Source organism: Amphiura filiformis, chromosome 19, assembly GCF_039555335.1.
Source record: "Amphiura filiformis chromosome 19, Afil_fr2py, whole genome shotgun sequence".
Classification (NCBI taxonomy): Eukaryota; Metazoa; Echinodermata; class Ophiuroidea; order Amphilepidida; family Amphiuridae; genus Amphiura; species Amphiura filiformis.
The window spans coordinates 4,842,272-4,857,123 of record NC_092646.1 but is presented as its reverse complement, the minus strand read 5'-3'; the positions used below and the strand labels follow the sequence as shown (position 1 = coordinate 4,857,123).

At 37.4% G+C, this 14,852-nt stretch overlaps 1 long non-coding RNA gene across 3 annotated transcripts in view; it reads right to left on the bottom strand.

The window, feature by feature from the left end:
- LOC140140851 (uncharacterized) overlaps positions 1-14,852 on the bottom strand; it is a 76,096-nt gene that overhangs the window by 9,161 nt on the left and 52,083 nt on the right. For all 3 annotated transcript variants that reach the window (XR_011857315.1, XR_011857316.1, XR_011857317.1), the window contains exons 4-5: positions 2,203-2,508; positions 128-331 (exon numbers count right to left, since the gene is read on the bottom strand). This is a non-coding gene — a long non-coding RNA (uncharacterized lncRNA). The remainder of the gene's footprint in view (positions 1-127; positions 332-2,202; positions 2,509-14,852) is intronic.

Sequence of the window (14,852 nt, the reverse complement as noted above, 5' to 3'; positions counted from 1 at the left end):
TTAACGACCCATGGCTCATAATTATTGCACAGGTAAAGAGCATGCATCATTGGCTTAGTTATGAGTACACAATTAAACAACTTGTTTGTTTTCAACAACAACATCTTCTATGAACATTTTTGTATACCTTAAAGTCGATCGCCTTTAGTGTATCTATTGGTTAACTGCATGTAGAGTGCTATAGCAAAAACACGCATTGGCCACAGTTGTTGAATGCTGTGTTGTTCACTGCTGCATCATACTCTGCCATATCAAGCCAGTCATCTTTGTCATCTTTTTATAGATTGTCATCTTCATCAATACTGGGATTGCCTGCCTGAGGAAATTAAACCTGTAATTTCAAATAATTCAAAGTGTATTAATAGTTTTAATCTAACTAGACATGACAAGTGAAACTAAGTATTACAGGAAATTTGGAAGTAATGCATCATATAATTTTGCTTTTTCTATTGCAAAGATTAGTTAGTATTTAATACTAAGCAAGCTCGGTCCCTGTGTGTGATTGTGATTTACTAATAACATATTAACATATTAAGTACATTGATAACATTATAACATAACCACCTTAAATGCTGCTTTCATGTTACACAGTGTAACATCAGGGGTGTTCAGAAATAAATTTTGCTGGTATGGCCCGATTTACCTTTTGCTGGCACCTGTGCATGGCAACATAATTGCCACCCTGGCTAATTGGATTGAAGACATCTCTCCCCCACAACTGCAACCCAAGTTTTTTTCCAAGCTGTCCTACTACCAGGAAAAGCACACGAAAATTTGAAAAAGTGTGTGCGTAGTGCACGAAAGTTTGCTATTTCAATGTTAAATTTTGGAGATGAACCAGACTCACCGAGTCAGTGATCAAAATTTCCAAATCGTCCACTGATCTGCTACTAATAAAAAGAACATTAACAGGACAAATGTGCATGAAACGCGCGAAAAAATTGCAATTTTAAATGCTGAAATCGTGCCAAAGGAAAATGCATAGGCGTTTTACAACTTTAGTTACTTTTGTCCCGTTATTTTGATCCAGCTAAGGAGGTTTTTCAGGCATGAGAGGAGTTGCCCTAGCACTCATAATGATTAAGGCTTACATATAGAAAGGATGGAATTATAATATTTTTAAGATTCATGTTTAAGTTTGAGATGAAAAAAAAAAAGGAATTTCCAATGGGACGTCTCACAGATCTACTGACAGAATGGCTTTACCAAGATAAATGCACTTTAAAACCCTAACACTTTTAATAAGTTAAAGAAAGATACGAAAAAGGAGAGAAGATGAACAAAGAAGTCACTTGGCACCCCCGGGATTCGAACCTTTGACCCCCCCTCGCATTCCAACCACATGATTACGGACAGGTAGCTACACAGGTTATCACTGCATGGGCAGCAATTCCGTGAGCATATAACACTTAGGGTGATTGTGTCATCGCAGACCCTGGATTCACGAATACGCGGCATTTTTCATTGTGGTATTTTGTGGGGTTTTTTTGGGTGTTGGGGTTTATGGACCAAAATGCAGTTCATTTTGGTCTAAAATAGGAAAATGTAAATCATAAAATTTGTCAGAACATTTCTATCAATACAGAGTAGGAGAGGACACTGACACATGCAGTGCCGGATATACCTTTTTTGGGGCCCTAAGCCAGGCCAAAATTCGGAGTCCCCCAATCTCCACATGAGGAAGGCATATGTATTCAAGCAGCCAGGTTTTGATTTAAAGATAAGGGTGCATACTTTTAGGGGCCTAAGATCAATAGTGGCAGAGACAAGCATATTTTATTCCTATTTGAGACATTTGCACGTGAAGTACACAGAAAATTTTATATTTCAGACAATTTAAGCTAAAAATAAAGGTAAAAAAACAGAGCCAGTGTGCGCAAAATTTCTTTGTCCACACCAGCTCAACGCGCCTGGCCAACATTATTGTAGGCCAACAATATAGTGGCCCAAATTACAAACTTATTGTAGTTTTTATCCCCTCGCTCTCATGGTGATGTGAGAGACACTTATACTCTAACCCCTTGTACCACACCCCTCCTCCCTCCTCCCTTCTCTCTTCCTTTCTCTTTTCCTTTTTCGGGATCGCCAGGGGGTGTCAAGAACACTTTTCATACCTTTTTATATACCCTTTGTATATATAACCCAACATAACAGATGTTTTGTGAACAATGTCGAAACCGATGTTTTCTAGGTATGTCTTACCTCAGTTTCTTTTTGTTATTTGTCTTGACCTCCTCTTCAATCTTGATCATCTTTTGAACAGGCAACAGTGATGTACATGTAGCGGGTTTACCAGAGCTTGAGAAAGGCATGGAAGTATTGGTTCTCTACAATAGTGAAAGGCTGTATCCACTGATGAGGTTCAGGAGGGACTCTCTCTTCTATTACTACTTCTAGTTATGGTATGTGTTGGGTCATACAGCTTCACTTCATGATTTCTGTTATCATATTTCTGCTACACGAAGGAGTCCAGCAACAGCAGTTGTATTTTGTTGATATTCAGTGTACCTGCAAAAATCCCAAAAATGAGACAATGGTTGAATTAGTTGAATGAATGGATACTTTTAATCATGTGACTTCACAAGGGTTACAAGAAGACAAGTTGAGTGGATCCAGTGTTAATAATATCCTTCACATATTTAATGAATATGGAGTGTTTGATATGACAATGTAGTGACACAGAAGCTAGCTCACAGATTGTCATCTGGAATCTTAGTTTAGACCCAGATACCAGGTTATTCAAGTTCTCTAACCCGATATAATATATAAGACACACACACCTACACCCCCACACCCACACACATCTAGACCCAAATGCCAAGAGCAAAATTGTACAGTTGTGAATGGACATTATTTTCCTTGCTCTTTTCCTTCTTTCTTTTCTTTTCATGCTTGACAGCTTGGTTTGAGCAATAGCCTGGTCCCATCAGGACCAAAGCCAGTGTTCATCCAGACTGACTGGTTAAACAAACAAACAAAAAAACAAACAAACAAATATCGCACCCTCTAGTTAATTGTGACCAGATGTAAACAAGATTTTGAGCCGAACAAGTGAGGTAAAGCATAGAAAATTGGAATTTACTACTAGCGCCCATGCATGTTACTCCCACGGTTTGTAATACGATACAATCCTCTGGGTGTGTTTATGTGTATCCCATACGCCCGTGTACGTACTGTGCATACATGTTCGACTAATATTTCCATTGTAATAATAAAACACGGTTCCATCGTTTTATTCAAAATCTCGGATTTTGACAAAACTACAGCACCTAAAGTCTTGATTTTTGCAGAGTATCTTTATTGACTAAAGTAGATTACAATCGTGCAAAAAACGGAATTGTTATAATATGGCTTTAACATAAATTGAAACAGAAAACATCTGTACCAAATGGATTTTGTTTTGTGACAGTAAATTTTGTATGTTTAGATCAAGTCACAATCGTAAGCCCGAAAACCACTTCAAGGTAGGTGCATAGTCCAGCTGCAAGTTGTTCTTTTATAAGGTTACATCAGGAAATCCAAATTAATAAATTTTCATTCAAATTGATGTCAAATTCTTTCTCAACATTCCTGATTTAACAAAATTTTGAATTTTGACCCCTGTATTATCTTAAATATCCCACGGTGATAATAGTTGTGCCTCATACTCCAGTCCCAAATGTGCAAAAGACTACCCCTTACCCTAACTTGCATATTTGGTTTTATTGTACATGTTGGTTCCGATTCATTCTGCATCACCCGTAGAACAATAATCAGCAAAAGAAAATGTTTCATAAAACTGGCATAACCATCATATATGCCTTTCTTTGCAGCTGGACTACTGAGTCGGGAACACTTAACGGATACAAGACGAATGTTGAGGGCCTCGTTCCTCAAGACAAGACACCCCATGGCCATTGGCCCAGCTTACAAAAGGCTCAAGAGGGCCGCGCAAGACGTTAGAGAACACGCTGTGCATCTGTTTATGTTCTCGCCCACACCTAGCGGGTAACCAAGTGGCACAGTCCCCTCGGAGGTGACATAGACGAAGGACATCGTGTAAACCAATCCCTCGCTGGCACTATGACATTCAATAGAGGCATCGTACTCTACGGCATCTTCCCAGACAAACGATACAAACGCTAACATATAAGGTATAGGAGGGATGCACGTACCATAGCAATGTACTAATTTTGAATTTGCTTATTTTTTTTTACTTTTACAGTATTTTCTAAATTTGGGTACATATTGACAGCTAACAGCCTTGCTTCAAATAGAATTCCTAAACCAAATCAATATAATTGAATACCTAAGTGGAAGAAGGGCCCAACTTCATCAAAACTGTTTTTGAGATATTAAGAAAAAACTTAAATATTTGTAAAAGTTTTATAGACGGAATGTTTTCATCTTCAAGGGACTTTTAATACATGAACATACAATATTACATACATTCAAAATTATATATGTTTCCATGGCAATGTACAGTTCTTAATACGAGCTGAAGTTGGGCCCTTCTTCCACTAATATATTATAGGTGCGAGTTCCGTAAGCAGATGTGTTATAAATAGCTACAGAAATTTGATAATCATCCATTAATTGCACAAGTAGAAGCATGAAAATATGTTAGCAAGAAAGTTTATTGTAGTGAAAAGCAGATTTCTTGGATGAACAAAATTCCTCTTTAACCCAATATTTGTGGAAGATGGGCCAAACTCCATGAAGTTGGGCCTTTCTTCCATGAAAACCTGATTAAGTGTATGTGGAAGACTATTTAGAGAGTGGATTTTGGTTCATCTTTCACACACAAGAAAGAACAGTTTGCAGGCAATAAAATGCTGGGTTTAACTCATTTTTGTAAAAAAAATTGAATTGGGCCCTTCTTCAATTCAGGTATTGTGCCCAACCTCAAAATGTCCGAAACCTTATTGTGCATGTACTATGATAGTTGTCGCAAAATAAAATGCAGTTCCTAAAGTTTCATTATTGATTTTGTGTTATCATTAATCAAGTCACCATCCTCAACACCATCCCCAAGAGTCATATCACCTTCATCATCACCCTGCCAAAATATTCTGTCATCTTGTTCCAACTTTGCCAATCTATCTGTGAGAGATCCTTATAAAGTCTCCATCAAGAGTCAGTAAGATTAATCGAGACAATAGGATATGTTGTTGAAACTGGTATAGAAGAGTCTTGTATCACAGACAGGAAACTCAGAGACTAACCCAACCTGTCCAAGCCATGTGTAGGAGAATAACATCAGCTGAAATGAGCTACAGGGAACCATGCTCACACAAGTCAGGAATCTCTTGCGCCGATGTGCTTGCAGCGCACACTTATGCACTTGCAGTGCACAGATGCCCTTGGCTCGCACCAAGCACTTGCCCCTCACAAATCAAGCCAAACTGAGCTTCTGACAAAGGCTAGGTAAGGGTATGTAGGGGTACCTGATCAGGATGCTGGAATCTAGTGGGTAGTCCCACATTTGAGACCTACATTTACAGGAATGTTGCTACCGGGGGTGGTCTCAACTTTGGTTTAGGTAGGGATGAGCCGCTGATACTTCAAAAAGTACCCGACCGTAAACCAAAGGACTAGAAATTCTACCAATTTTTTATAAATTTTGCAAATTTGTGTAAGGAAAAATTTGCACTTTTTTGACAAAATTTTGAAGAAAAAACACCCTTTCAAATTTTCATGAAATTATGGCCATCAATAAACCAAAATGGCTGAAAATCCACCCAAGTCTAAATGGCTGAAAATGTACCCCGAATCTGCCGTACATCCCCATACCCTCATTTCCAAAAAGACCCTCCCCCTTGGTTTTTGCTGTCCAAATGGGTCATGTTTTTCATAGCAAAATGACTAGGTGACAAAAATACAAAAATTCTACGCCGGGCAGTCGGACTTAATGACCAAGTACTGCGCCGGGCAGCCGGACTTGATGACCAATGAAGATGGTGGGAACTAGAGGGTGCCTACACTTGGGGAAAACATATATAGGGATGTGCTATCCAAATAGGTTTATTTGCCAAAACCTTGCTTGACATGGATCAGGCCCGTACGCAGGATTTTTTTTTTGGGGGGGGTGCTGATTTTGAAAAAGCGTACTTTTCCCAAGGGGGCAATTTTGTGAAAAGTGGACTTTCTTTCCAAAATATGGACCTTTTTTGATATGAAAACCATAAAAAAACCCTGATTTACATGTAATCTGTAATTTATATAGGCCTCTTGTCAATATATACATGTATTTGAATGGGGCTTCAACTTTGTCAATACTGCCGTCTCTTCATTTTTTGTCAAATTTTTCATTACAAAAATACCAAATGACAATTTGAATGACTTATCCTTTACTTTTAAGCAATTTATTATCAATTTTGATTTTTTTTATACTTGCGCAGCTGGGATCACTGAATGGTTCTTTAATCATAAACCATTCACTTGACCCTGGCAGACCAGGGTAGAGTTAGGAACGTTCCAATGAGTCCATTCTAATAGCACCTAACTTATACACAAGATTGACCACAATAATATGATTGAATTCCTGATGCAGAAAAATACACTGAATCAATTCTGAAGAAATTGTGTTAATCGTATAGGGCCAACACACTAGCTACTAAAAACTTTTTCTTTCATTTTTTTATTGGATTTTGGTCTAATTGTAGCTGAGAGTTTATATTTTCTGATATTTTTTTTTTTTTGAGGAAATGGTGTTCATTGTCAGATATACACCCTATATGCATATTTTTGATTGGTAAAATTGGAAAACTTATGCATGTGAATAAGTAACTAAAATTTACTCCAGTCGGCATTATTTAATTACCAATTTTACGATTAAGGGGGTACTACACCCCTGGCCGATTTTGTGCCTATTTTTGCATTTTTCTCAAAAATTATAGCGCATTGGTGACAAGTAAGATATGTATATGATAGGGGCAAGGACAACAACTACTGCATTGAAAATTCAGCAACTCAAGGAAAGTAGTTCTAATTTGCAATTCAAGTTGCATAATTCCACAACTTTGTGCTGGAAAAACTGGCATAAAGAGACAATGCCCATGATTTTGTTTCAAATGGATACCGATAGTTGTTAGTTTACATCTTAGCTTTACATTAAGTGGCAAATTTAATATCCCAGATTACTGAACTCACACAGGTTGCCAAAAACATTTTAGAGAAGAATATACTGCTCCCGTGTGTATCATTCAGCAACGCCAAATTTGCATATGCAAATTAGGAAATATGGTGGTTTGGAAAAGCTTCTCCTACCTTAATCATTCACTTACCAAAAATAGTTTACCATTATACTATTCAACCTGTGCTGTTAATATACATGTTCTGCTGCTATACATTAAAAACAAATTTGCACAAAGGCATTTTGCATCATTCCACAAAGCTTGCCCTAGAAGCTTAATTCATTTACACAAAACCCGCAAGAATAAAGCCCATAAAATTGAAATCTTGAATTATATATTTGAAACATGATTTAAAATAACATATATTTTGATTTCAATCAATCTACACTTTAAAAGTTGAATAACAAGTAATTTAATAACAAATAAATATAAAAAATATATTTAAATGCTGAAAGAATCCATGTGTTTTGTTTCTTTGTTACTTTTTAAACGTCTTTCTGACTGTCTGCTTCTTCTTCTTGCGTTATGTACAAGATACACCAAAGTGCAGTTGCACTGGGTTGCAGAATTGTACAGATAAAAAATATCTGCCAGAGATCGCTACGTGGACATTTCTGCAATGACCCCTGAGGTATGTGCATCTAACCATGGTGGGGTGGGCAGCAAAAGTGCAGTTGCACTGGGTTGCAGAATTGTACAGATAAAAATGATCTGCCAGAGATCGCTATGTGGAGGTTTCTGCAATGACCCCTGAGGTATGTGCATGGGGTGCAGCACATAAATATACCTCCTCCCCTTGCGTGACAGGTAGTACTGGGTTACGTTGTACCAGTAGCAATTTCTTGACCTGACCGATCTCGATCGACTGTGATTCTACCTGGGTCTGTTAATTATTTTGAGCAACATTGGGGCCTATGTGGTTTAATTATATTTGGGAAATAAATAAACATAAAAGGTTTGGCCATTTACTGCTACATGCCAGAGGCTACATGCTAGTGAATTCATCTCCCAACTTGGGCAGGAAATGTCAATATCCCTGCACTTAGTAACCCCTCAAAACTTTGTGAAAAAACTTGACATGTGTTTCGTTTTAGATACCTTGAACAAAAATGTGGCAATTGCGGTAACCACAACAGGAAGGTAGTGCATTTTCAATTTTTTGCTTTTCATATTAAAACCGCTGGAGCAATTCAACTGAAAGCATAAACAATCGGACCACGCCCGGGATCACGCCTCTTTCAATGAATGCTTATTATTGTTATTTAACATGTTCTGAGTATAAGTACTTCAAGTTAATAACTTTTATACAGAGCTATAAATACAACTCAAAGCATGAAGAAATCAAACCATGCCCATCTAAATTGATTAGGTTTTTAAATGTTCAAAGTAAATTGTATACAATGAATACTTATTAATATGATCTGAGTATATAAGTGCTTCACCTCCAAACAAGAACAGTTATCACAGACTGGATGTTTTTGAAATGAGTTTCCTTTTTCAAGGTTTCTTCAATAACAGCTGTGGCATACATGTATATCATTAACAATAACCATGTATTCCCAAGCTGGTTAAAATTGCTTATTTTGAATTATCTTTTAGGTATTGAATTAAAATTTAAAGCAAACATTGCTGAACATTAATGAAATTTTTGGCCTTGGGTTGTTGCAATCCACAACAATACCCTTTGCTCAACTTCAACAAAGACTCATTCAGTGAATAATTAAGTAATTTTTCCTCTGTTCTTCCATGAGACCCAGTGAACGAACAATTAGCAGACCACATAGATAAAGAATTAAGCCCATAAATTTGAAATCTTGAATTATATATTTGAAACATGATTTAAAATAACATATCTTTTGATTTCAATCAATCTACACTTTAAAAGTTGAATAACAAGTAATTAAATAACAAATAAATATAAAAAATATATTTAAATGCTGAAAGAATCCATGTTTTTGTTTCTTTGTTACTTTTTAAACGTCTTTCTGACTATCTGCTTCTTCTTCTTGCGTTATGTACAAGATACACCAAAGTGCAGTTGCACTGGGATGCAGAATTGTACAGATAAAAATATCTGCCAGGGATCGCTGTGGACATTTCTGCAATGACCCCTGAGGTATGTGCATCTAACCATGGTGGGGTGGGGTGCAGCACATAAATATACCTCCACTCCCCTTAAGTGACAGGTAGTACTGGGTTACGTGTACCAGTAGCAATTTCTTGACCTGACCGATCTCGATCGACTGTGATTCTACCTGGGTCTGTTAATTATTTTGAGCAACATTGTGTTTTAATTATATTTGGGAAATAAATAAACATAAAAGGTTTGGCCATTTACTGCTACATGCCAGAGGCTACATGCTAGTGAATTCATCTCCCAACTTGGGCAGGAAATGTCAATATCCCTGCACTTAGTAACCCCTCAAAACTTTGTGAAAAAACTTGACATGTGTTTCGTTTTAGATACCTTGAACAAAAATGTGGCAATTGCGGTAACCACAACAGGAAGGTAGTGCATTTTCAATTTTTTGCTTTTCATATTAAAACCGCTGGAGCAATTCAACTGAAAGCATAAACAATCGGACCACGCCCGGGATCACGCTTCTTTCAATGAATGCTTATTATTGTTATTTAACATGTTCTGAGTATAAGTACTTCAAGTTAATAACTTTTATACAGAGCTATAAATACAACTCAAAGCATGAAGAAATCAAACCATGCCCATCTAAATTGATAAGGATTTTTAAATGTTCAAAGTAAATTGTATACAATGAATACTTATTAATATGATCTGAGTATATAAAGTGCTTCACCTCCAAACAAGAACAGTTATCACAGACTGGATGTTTTTGAAATGAGTCCCCTTTTTCAGGGTTTCTTCAATAACAGCTGTGGCATATATCACTAACAATAACCATGTATTCCCAAGCTGGTTAAAAATTGCTTATTTTGAATTATCTTTTAGGTATTGAATTTAAAATTTAAAGCAAACATTGCTGAACATTAATGAAATTTTTGGCCTTGGGTTGTTGCAATCCATAACAATACCGTTTGCTCAACTTCAACAAAGACTCATTCAGTGAATAATTAAGTAATTTTTTTTTTTGTTTTTCCATGAGACCCAGTGAACGAACAATTAGCAGACCACATAGATAAAGATGTGGTCAAAGAGCAGACATCATATGTGACACAGACGTCATGTTACATGTCACTACAGCCCAATCCGAGCTCCTCAATTTCCCAATCTTGCCAAACATTCAGCAGATTAGTTACAAAACTACAAAGTGAAGCTGCAGAAATGGCCTACAAAACGGCTCCTTAGATTCAACACAGGGAAATGCAAAACTACGCATTTTGGAAACACCAACCCAGAAGTTAATTACATAATGCATGGTTTTACACTTGGAAGCCATACAGGAAGAGAAAGTCCTGGGTGTTTAACTGACTAGGGACTGCAAGTCGAGTGTACAATGTACCAAAGCAACCCAGAAGGCACTAAGGAGGGTAGCAAACCGGTTCGTAGTGTTATGGAGTATGCCTCACTATGCTAGATGAGTGCCTCAACCACCACCCTGAAGCTCCTTGACTTCATACAGAGCAAAGCATTGAGGATTATTGGTGTTGTTGAGCAGCAGGCAAGAATGGATCTTAACATCCCCTCTTTACATCACACACAACAGGTGGCTGCTGCATCTGTGCTCTACAAGATGCACACCAGCTTGTGCCCACCAGACTTGAAAGCATTGCTGCCCAAGCATTATGTGATCAGACGAGCCACACGCACCAGTCTCTCAATGCCAAGTCATGCACTGACTGAGCCAGTCTCAAGAACCAGCAGAACTTTCGTCCATTTTGCAGTCCATGTTTGGAATGGACTCCCAGACAGTGTAGTTGGAGAGATCACTGATTATGGAGCTCAATCCGTGTACATCAACATCTTTCAGGATGATGATTTAGTAGAGGGTTCTTGTCACTCTCCTAAGCTGCTGTGAATAATTGATTAGCCCATAATGATTACTAATAATAGTGCCCTGTTGCCTATATAAGGCCATGAATTATCTGCGGGTTGAACATACATTCAAATTCATTAACAGAGACGGCGTCACCAACAGAGCTTACATCACACCACACCTGGAATACTGTGTTCAAGCTTGGAGTCCTGGATTAAAGAAAGATTGCCACTCTGGAAAAATGTTCAAAGGAGAGCTACTAAGTTGGACCCAGATATCAGAGACATCGGATCCACGAGGAAGAAGTGGTTAGTGCACTTTCATATCCCAATGTTTAAGGCAAAATTAGATATTGGATGAGAAGGATGTCTTCAATAACAGCTACACATAACATCATACACATATGCATATTACGTCGACATCAGTAAACCATGTATTCCCAACCTGGGTAAAAATGTTTTTGAAAAATCTTAGGGTATTGAATTTTAAACTTAAGAACAAACATTGCTGAACATACTAATGAAATGTTGGCTATCATGCAGATATCATTGCTGTATTCAATGTTAAAATGTAAGAATGTGTTTGTTATTTAATATTGCAATATCATCCACCAGTGCAGCATAAAGATATGTACTTGAGGAAGCCAACTATCAAAGTGGTGGGTTGCCATTTGTGTATGAATTAATTCATGTTTAAAAACGTAGAAATTCAAGTTGTTTATTAAAGAGTCATCAAATTTGAATAAAATTCACTAACCAGGGTTGTAGCTACAGTGGGCTACACTCAGTTTTGGAGCCCACCACTCAGCTGCAATTTTAGCACTGCAGTCCATCACTCAAGAGGCCAAAATTGCACCATTTGAGTGAATTAGTCAAGAATTTGGTCCATTTTGGCAAAATATTGCCAAATATGCAAAGTTTTCATCAAATGCCACCCAGCACCAAAAATATCCTTGCTACAACCCTGTTTCTAACCAAGTGCTAATGATCACCTCAATAAGATTACCCGTACATGTATGTAAATCATACTTTTGAAGGGCATCTTGGCCAGAATAGCAGTGGGCGAAAGCCCTTTGGCCAATTTTCAATTTTGGCCAAATATGCAAAATTTTCATCAAATGCCACCCAGCACTAAAAATATCCTAGCTACAACGCTGTTACTAATCAAGTCCTAATGATCACCTCAATAAGATTACCCGTATATGTGTGTAAATCATACTTTTGAAGGGCATCTTGGCCAGAATAGCAGTGGGCGAAAGCCCTTTGGCCAATTTTCACTGACAGTAGATTTCCCTATTCCAATGTTGCGTACTTTGAAGTTTGATACATTTTGTGTATTCCAAAGTACTATCAATCCTTAAAATAGTGTTTCAATGACTATAGAATCTGTGCATGCAGTGAGGATGATTGAAGTTTATTTTCAACAAAATTGATAGAAACGTTCATGAAGATAGATTAATTTCAAAGGCAGTGATTATGATTTGGTGTAGAGTGGACCTAAATATCCCGTGCTGTGTGACTTTTGGCATTGTCTATGCATCAAAATACTGGGCTATTCCATACACCCTCTATGCATGGTAGACATGACCTTAATCTCCCACACAGATGCAGGATGTAGATTTGAATGGAGGTTTTTTTTTTTTGACATCTTAATTTTTTGACATCTTAATTTAACCTGGGTAGATAATTTTTTTTTTTTTACACTGTTCTCCCAAGATGCCAAGGGTAGGGTGTTTGGATCAGGCATATTTTTTTTCATCTCACAAGTGAGCGAAGGCATTTAGGGCCTACCACCATATTTAAATTGTATAGCCTATGGGAAACAAACATATGCATGTTGTTAAGGATGTTTTGCTTTACTCTAGAGTATACATTAAACACTGATTAAGTGATTTGCATGTTTCTATCTGTGATTTATAGACTGCCACGACACACAGCCTTAGATATACAGTGATGATTTAGTGTAGTCGAGTGGACCTAAATGGCCCAGGCTGTGAATTTTGGCAGTCGGAATCAGTGCTTAAAGTATACTCCAGGGTATACCCATCATAAAGCTATATTTGATTGGTGCAGAAGCAGCATTAAACAATAATGACAATAACAATTTTGATGAAGATTTGGAAATCCATGTTTAAAGATTACCATGGTTACCTCATCTTCCTTGATATGAATTTGAATGAGTAACAAGTTACAAGAGATTCAATGTTTGGTGCGAAGGAGTTTGGTGTACATCGTTTTAGAAATAGTGAATGGTGAATGATGAAAGGTTCCAAGTTCCAGTGATGTTCTAAAGTCTTGGGCAGATGGTTGAAGAGGTGCAGAACTCCAGTCAATAAATCAATATAATGCAGAATTCCTATCATTTGATTGCTGCTAGAACTGGCTCACAAAACATCAAAGTTCACAATCATGCATGGGGTCCGCTCTTCCCCACGCTATCAGTTCAAATCTCAAGATCTTGGTGAGACTGTAAAGTTGCCAATGAAAACGGTGATGAAATGGTGATATTCTGTAGTTTTTCAGTTCAGTTCAGTGTTATTGTCAGTGAGTGTTTTACTTCATAATGGATGAAATTGAATTCATCATCAGGATGGTGATATTCTGTAGTGTTTCAATTCAGTTCAGTGTTATTGTCAGTGAGTGTTTTACTTCATAATGGATGAAATTGAATTCATCATCAGGATAGTCTTCAGGATTTGTAAGTTTTCACTCCAATTTGAAAAATCTTGCAGTAATTCATCCTTCATAAGTTCTGTAGTGGTACATTAAGATTGTTAGTGTTGCCCTTCAAAGATGAAACCGTTCATAATTTGACAAGGGTCTTCATTTCTCAAGTTTTTTGAAACATCAGCATCCAAAGTTGTGTAATTATTGGCTATCATGCCAGTCAGTCCTTTTTCCAATGATGACTACACCACAGCGTATCTCTCCTGTCACAATGATATCCCTATTAGGATATTTCAAAAGTTTCAGCTACAAATCATGCTGCCCTTTATACATGGCTATGTGCAACGGCTTCATTGAGTCACTGCTATCCATTCACAATGGTAATTCCTATCAACACTTCACCATTCACAGAAAGCCACCAACTGCTTCTTTGTTGTATGTCATTATTGCTTTTAATTCACAAGTTAATTAAAGATGGACAAATGTTGCTGCACAAAATCATGGACTGAGAAAGGTGCGACAGCTTTGACAACAATGTGTCTTTTGATGTTTTTTGATTATAATTATATTTCCATGTAAGGCCAAAAGTCAGTATCTGCACAAATCAAATGCAAGCTTCCTACTGAGGGACGCACCATTTGATTCTCGGGGGTAGGAAGTTGGGGTCAGGGAAAGAATTTTTTTTTCGCCGCCAAAGGCAAGTTTTTTTTTGTTTAATTTCATGCATTATACACAGTTAGGTGGGGGAAGTTGTTTTTTTAGTGTTGGTGGGGAAAGTTTTTTTCCTCATGTAGTGGGTGAAGTTTTATTTTTCAAAAACTTCCTATTCCCACCCTGAGAATCTAATGGTGCATCCCTAATAGTTTTTTTCTCACTTGAGTCTATGATTACAACATATGGTAAGATTCAAACTACATCATATGAGGAATATTTTGTCATAACATCTATAATACTATTTTTCACCCAGATGTGGCAGTGACGTCAGTGCACATTTCATTGGGCACAGCTTCAAATTGCTAGCTTTCGGTCAAAGCACTGGCATAGACGTGCACATGCTTAAAGATGCCGAATAGATACAAGCGCTAAGCAGCCGTCTCAACTCATTGACATCACTGTCACAT